Genomic DNA, 6,778 nt, shown 5'->3' with positions numbered 1-6,778 from the left:
ATATTACTGCTTATGCTACAGGAATTGAATAAAAAGGTAAAGGAGTTATGCTTCAGTTATACGGGATGTGTTGAGACCACATCTGGAGAACGGTACAGTGGTGCTCCCTTTATTTAAGGCAGGGGTTCCCAACCTTTATCGCCCCGTTTACCCCAGACAACTTTAATAGCACATAACAATGTTATTTCACTTATTTATGAACAACTAATGATGAACGGATACAGGTATACCAGAACCAAACACAGTCAGTCAATGAGAAAAAATATGTACAAATCCAGAATCAACAAATTTACCCCCTGGGTAGGCGAAATTTATCCCCTGTGGGTAAATTTCCAGGTTGGGAACCCTTGATTTAAGGATTGATGTGTTGGAAGAAGTTCAAGGTTTACTAGACTGATATCTAGAATGAGAAAGGTTAAACAGGTAAGGCATCTATCTGAGAGTTTAGTTTACTTTAGTCTTGAGACACAGCATGGAAACAGGCCCTTCAGCCCACCAAGTGCACAGCGACCAACAGTCACCCATACTCTAGTTCCATCCTACACACTAGGGACAATTTACAGAAGCCAATTAACCTGCAAACCTGCACATCTTTGGAATATGGGAGGAAATCAGAGCACACGGAAATGTGGTCACGGGGAGAACATTCAAACAGACGGCACCCGTAGTCAGGATTGAACCCGGCTCTCTGGCGCTGTAAGGCAGCAACTCTACCGCTGCGCCACTGTGCCGACCTGAAGTTCTTTACCAGGATACAAGGCAATGTTTCTTCTTGGAGAATCTAGAACTGAGGATTCTGTTTAAGGTTGTCCATTTAAGATAAGACTCTTGTTTCCTACCAGGAACACGAGTCTTTCAAACTTCTTTAAAGGGTGGCAGAAGCAGGGTCTGAATATTTTTAAGGACAGAGGTAGATAGATTCTTGATTATCAAGAGTCTAACAGAAAGAGCAGATCAGCAAACCCACAATGTTATTAAGTAGTGGAGCAGGTCCCAGGGAGCAGGTGGCTTGTTCCTTCTCCTATTTCACATATTTATATGTAGTTTAGTTTAGTTTAAAGATACAGCGCAGAACAGGCCCTTCGGCCTCCCGAATCCGTGCTGCCAGCGATCCCCGCACATTAACACAAGCCTACGCACACAAGGGCCAATTTACGCTTATACCATGTATACAAACCCAAGCCAATTAGCCTATAAACCTGTACGTCTTTGGAGTGTGGGAGAAAACCGAAGGTCTCGAAGAAAACCCACGCGGTCACGGGGAGAACGTACCGACCCCATACAGACAGCACCCATAGTTGGGATCGAACCCAGGTCTCTGGTGCTGCAAGCGCTGTAAGGCAACAACTCTACCGCTGCACCACTGTGCCACTCTCACTAAATAGGAAGCAGCTAGATGAGTGAATGTTTACAGTAAACACAGGCACAATCTTATAGGATTATATCAGTGATTGTATCTGCAACAATAATTCTCTTCATGTTTTAGACTTTAACCCCAATGAAAACTATGCTAAGTATGAAAAAGAAAACTTTCAAGAAAAACTACATGCAGTTTGCCCTCTCTACGCTGATCCAAACAGACCATTAGAAGGGTCTCGACCCGAAACGTTGCCTATTTCCTTCGCTCCATAGATGCTGCCTCACCCGCTGAGTTTCTCCAGCATTTTTGTCGACCAGTAGGACTTTTCAATGTTATTGCATGAATCAAAACACACATACTTCACATAATAAAGTTTAGAAATTTAGCATATCCTAAATTCAAATAACTGTGACGTTCTAAGCAATAGAATATCTTACAAAACAAAAGCTTCTCACTGCACTTCAGTACATGTGATAAGAAACTAAACTGAACTGAACTAGATTTCTTTTATTTCAGGGACTTTTATCTGCTGCGTTATCCAGTAACTGGTTCCAGTACTATTCAGGATCATGCATATGAGTTGTTGCTTCCAGCCAATGCATAGCATTCACAATTAATCTGAGATTGAGCTAACATTTCTTAACCTGAATGTTCATCTCAATTGTGAATTATGTAAATGATTTAAACTGGTAAGTGATGTGAGGCGTATTGATAGAAAGACACGATTTCTATCAACATTTTTGACACTTTTTCCTGAACATGACTATGATGGGCACATTAGCACAAAGTTGCTATCTGCATGCCTGTTACACTAATAAGACTTCAACATTAGATCAGCTCCAAGGCAGCATGATATAAATAGATGCATCCAACACCTTAACACTAATTGTTCTGCCAGTACAAGATACAGTATAGGAAATACAGATTAAGCAACTAATGAATGTAATTTGATCAAAATATAATTTTCTTGTAGGAATCATTTTGGAAAGTAATAGCAGAATTAATAGAAACTACACAAATATAAATACATGAGGTGGTCATTAATAATAACCCTGTGGCTGGTAATTCCAAAATTGATAAATGCGTCAACATAGAAAAAACCAGCATATTGAATTCCGAACAAAGAGATGTGTTTTAATTCAAGAAGCTACTACAGAAATCCAAAACAGTAATGTCCCCAATATCTCTTCTTGAAAGAAATACTGAATGAAGTAATTGAAATAAATATATTATATTATTCTATTCTTTCTCCCAGCAGTGGAGTTTACTGAGCTCTGAAGGATGGTGTCTTGACTTAATATTGCCACTCATTTAATGAAGTCCAATAACCCCATATAATAAAATGCCCTTTAGAGTTGGCAGATTTATCCCATTCATGCTGACAGAGCCTAGTTCTGCAATAATTGTTTTAGATTCACAGAGTCATAGAGTGATCTAGCGTAGAAACAGGCCCTTCAGCCCAACTTGCCCACACCGGCGAAATTGTCCCAGTTACACTAGTCCCACCTGCCTGCATTTGGCCCATTTTCTTCCAAACCTGTCCTATCCATGTGCCTGTCAAATTGTTTCTTAAACGTAGGGATAGTCCCTGCCTCAACTACCCCCTCTGGCAGCTTGTTCTATACACCCACCACCCTTTATGTGAAACAGTTACCCCTCAGATTCCAATTAAATCTTTTCCCCTTCACCATAAACCTATGTCCTCTGGTCCTCGAGTCCCCTACTCTGGGTAAAAGACTCTGTGTATCTACCCGATCTATTCCACCCACGATCTTATACACCTCTATAAGATCACCCCTCATCCTCCTGCGCTCCAATGAATAGAGACCCAGCCAACTCAACCTCTCCCTATAGCTCACACCCTGTAATAATAATAATAATAATACATTTTATTTAATGGGCGCCTTTCATACATCTCAAGGACACCTTACATAGTAATCGGAATAAAAACATATAATCGGAGTAAAACAAGTAATTAAAGACATCACAATGACACAAATTAAAAACAGAATTCAATCCAAAAACAGAAAATCAAAAACACAGTGTGAAGAGAGAGCAGCGGCAACCAAATCGTGCCAGCGTCCACTCTCTCTTCACGGCAGCCATCTTGGACACAGACCTACAAGACTACAGTTAGACAAAAAAAATCATCCCCCCACAGTGGATAGCACTGTGGAGGAAGGCACAATGTCCAGTCCCCACCCCATGTTCACCCCAAAGTCAGGCCTATTGGGGCCACCGCAGTTGCCTCTACGGAGGCCCGATGTCCCTGGCCGTTCTCACCGGGTGGTCTTGCCCCGGCGTCGGGAGAGTCCTTTCGGCGGCTGGGCCACTTGGAACGGCCGCTTCTTGGTTGGAGCCCGCGGCTGCCGAAGCCGACAAGGCCGCGTCGGTTTGGCGCTCCTAGGCTCCAGATGAAAAAGTCGGCGCCCGCTCTCCTCACTGCCGCCTTGCCGCCTCTACGCACGCCGTCTCTCCGCACGCCGCCTCTCCGCAAACCCGCAGCCCGGAGATGTTGCTCACGGCGGTCCAGCTCGCCAGAGCTCCAGCGCGGCGACCCAGGCAAGGCATCGCCCGCTCCGCTCCAGCGCTCCAGCGCTCCAATGCAGTGCCGCCACGCAGGCCGAGGTGCTGGGTGGTTCCCGCCAAGAAACGGCGCTCCAAGCCCGCTGGTAGGCCACGACGACGGGTCGACGGGCAGCCCGGAAAAAAGGCTGCCACACCGACCAGGTAGGGACCTATAAATAAAGTAACACCTACCCCCCCACATTAAAAGACCATATCCCCTACAAACAAAAAAACAGGACTCACTAAAAACTAAAAAAAAAACGAATTTAAGACGGACGGCTGCTGCTAGCAGCCGTTCACCAAGATGGCTCCTCCTGTAGTCCTGGCAACATCCTGGTAAATCTTCCCTTCACCCACTCCAGCGTGACAACATATTTCTTATAACATGGTGCCCGGAGCAGAACATAATATTCTAAATGTGGCCTCACCAACATCTTCTACAACTGAAACATGACCTCCTTTAAATGCAACATGATTGATAACAATGGATTGAGGAGGTAAATAAAACAGAGCATCATATTTGATGGGACACATCTAAGAATCACAGTGCAGGGAATATCTGCCTAATCATTCAAGAAAATCAGGTAAATATCCAGTCAAAAGAAAGTTCAGAAAGTAACGTGTGTTCCACATTCTGAGAAGCAAAGGGAAGGAAATCAGCAAAATGATTCACTGGTGACACATAGATTTTGCCCAGTTACAAAGTAGGCTATACTCCCTCTGTAAACTGTTCTCCTCCTTGAAGAGAAAGCACAATGTTTCATGTTTTCAATTGTCACCAAGAGGGTAAGGATTAGCATGAACCTGCAAACTGTGTCGATAAAAAACATCCTTAAAATGTGATTACAAACTTGCTCCCCAATACACATTAAACTGTATAGTATCATTACTAGAAAACTACTACTATAAATACTATAGAGTATTCTGAAGGACAAGATATACATGCATTTAGATGGACAAGTGTTGATTATGGATTGTAGACAAAAATGCTGGAGAAACTCAGGGATCTGAGGCAGCATCTCTGGAGAGAAGGAATAGGCTACATTTCGGGTCGAGACCCTTCTTCAGAATGATGTCGGGGGGGGGGGGAAGAAGAAAGGAAGAGGCGGAGGCAGTGGGCTGTGGGAGAGCTGGGAAGGGGAGGGGAAGGAGGGAGAAAACAAGGACTACCTGAAATTGGAGAAGTCAATGTTCATACCGTTGGGGTGTAAACTACCCGAGTGAAAATTAAGTGCTGTTCCTCCAATTAGTGCTGGGCTTCGCTCTGACAATGGAGGAGGCCCAGGACAGAAAGGTCGGATTCGGAATGGGAGGGGGAGTTGAAGTGCTGAGCCACCGGGAGATCAGGTTGGTTAGTGCAAACTGAGCGGAGGTGTTGGGCGAAGCGATCGCCAAGCCTGCGCTTGGTCTTGCCGATGAAGAGAAGTTGACACCTGGAACAGCGGATGCAGTAGATGAGGTTGGAGGAGGTGCAAGTGAACCTCTGCCTCACCTGGAAAGACTGCTTGGGTCCTTGGATGAAGTCGAGGGGGGAGATAAAGTGACAAGTGTAGCATTTCCTGCGGTTGCAAGGGAAAGTACCCGGGGAGGGGGTGGTTTGGGTGGGAAAGGACAAATTGACCAGGGAGTTACGGAGGGAACGGTCTCTGCAGGGGAGGAAATGGGAAGATGTGGCCAGTGGTGGGATCTCATTGGAGGTGGTGAAAATGTCAGAGGATTATATGTTATACGTGATGGCTGGTAGGGTGGAAGGTGAGGACAAGGGGGACTCTGTCCTTGTTACGAGTGGGGAGATGGGGAGTGAGAGCAGAGCTACGGGATATAGAGGAGACTCTGGTGAGAGCCTCATCTATAGTCGAAGAAGCCCTGTCCCCTAAAGAAAGAGGATATCTCCGATGCCCTGGTGTGGAACACCTCATCCTGGGTGTAGATGCGGCATAGACAGAGGAATTGGGAGTAGGGGATAGAGTCCTTACAGGAAACAGGGTGGGAAGAAGTGTAGTTCAGATATCCATGGGAGTCAGTGGGTTTGCAGTAGATGTCGGTCAGTAGTCTGTTGCCTGCGATGGAGATAGTGAGGTCTAGAAACGGTAGAGAGATGTCGGAAATGTTCCAGGTGAATTTGAGTGCTGGATGGAAGTTAGTGATGAAATGGATGAAGTCAGTGAGTTCTGCATGGGTGCAGGAGGTAGCACCAATGCAGTCGTCAATGTAACAGAGGTAGAGTTCGGGGATAGGGCCACGGTACGCCTCGAACAAGGATTGTTCGACGTACCCTACACAGAGGCAGGCATAGCTGGGGCCCATGGGCGTGCCCATAGCTTTGCCTTGGATTTGGAGGAAATGGGAGGAATCGCAGGAAAGGTTGTTGAGGGTAAGGACCAGCTCTGCTAGGCGGAGGAGAGTATCAGTAGATGGGGATTGGTTGGTTTCTGTGGTCGAGGAAGAAACGGAGGGCTTTAAGACCCTCCTGGTGGGGGATGGAGGCGTCAAGTGACTGGACATCCATGGTGAAGATGAGGGAGTGGGGGCCTAGAAAATGTAAGTCATGAGGAGCCAAAGAGCATGTGAGGTGTTTTGGACATAGGTAGGGAGGGATTTAACCGGGGGGGGGGGGGGGGGGATAGGATGGAGTCGAGGTATGTGGAAATAAGTTCGGTGGGACATGAACAAGCAGAAACAATGTGTCTTCCAGGACAGTCAGGTTTGTGGATTTTGGGGAGAAGTTAAAATCAGGCCGTGCGGGGCTGGGGAACGATGAGGTTGGAGGCTTGGGAGGGCAGGGAGCCGGAAGCGATGAAGCCAGTGATGATGCTAGAGATAATGGCCTGGTGCTCGTCTGTGGGGTCA

This window comes from Amblyraja radiata, chromosome 22 (assembly GCF_010909765.2).
Source record: "Amblyraja radiata isolate CabotCenter1 chromosome 22, sAmbRad1.1.pri, whole genome shotgun sequence".
Taxonomy (NCBI): domain Eukaryota; kingdom Metazoa; phylum Chordata; class Chondrichthyes; order Rajiformes; family Rajidae; genus Amblyraja; species Amblyraja radiata.
The sequence above is the reverse complement of the archived record's forward strand: the minus strand, read 5'-3'. Positions refer to the sequence as shown.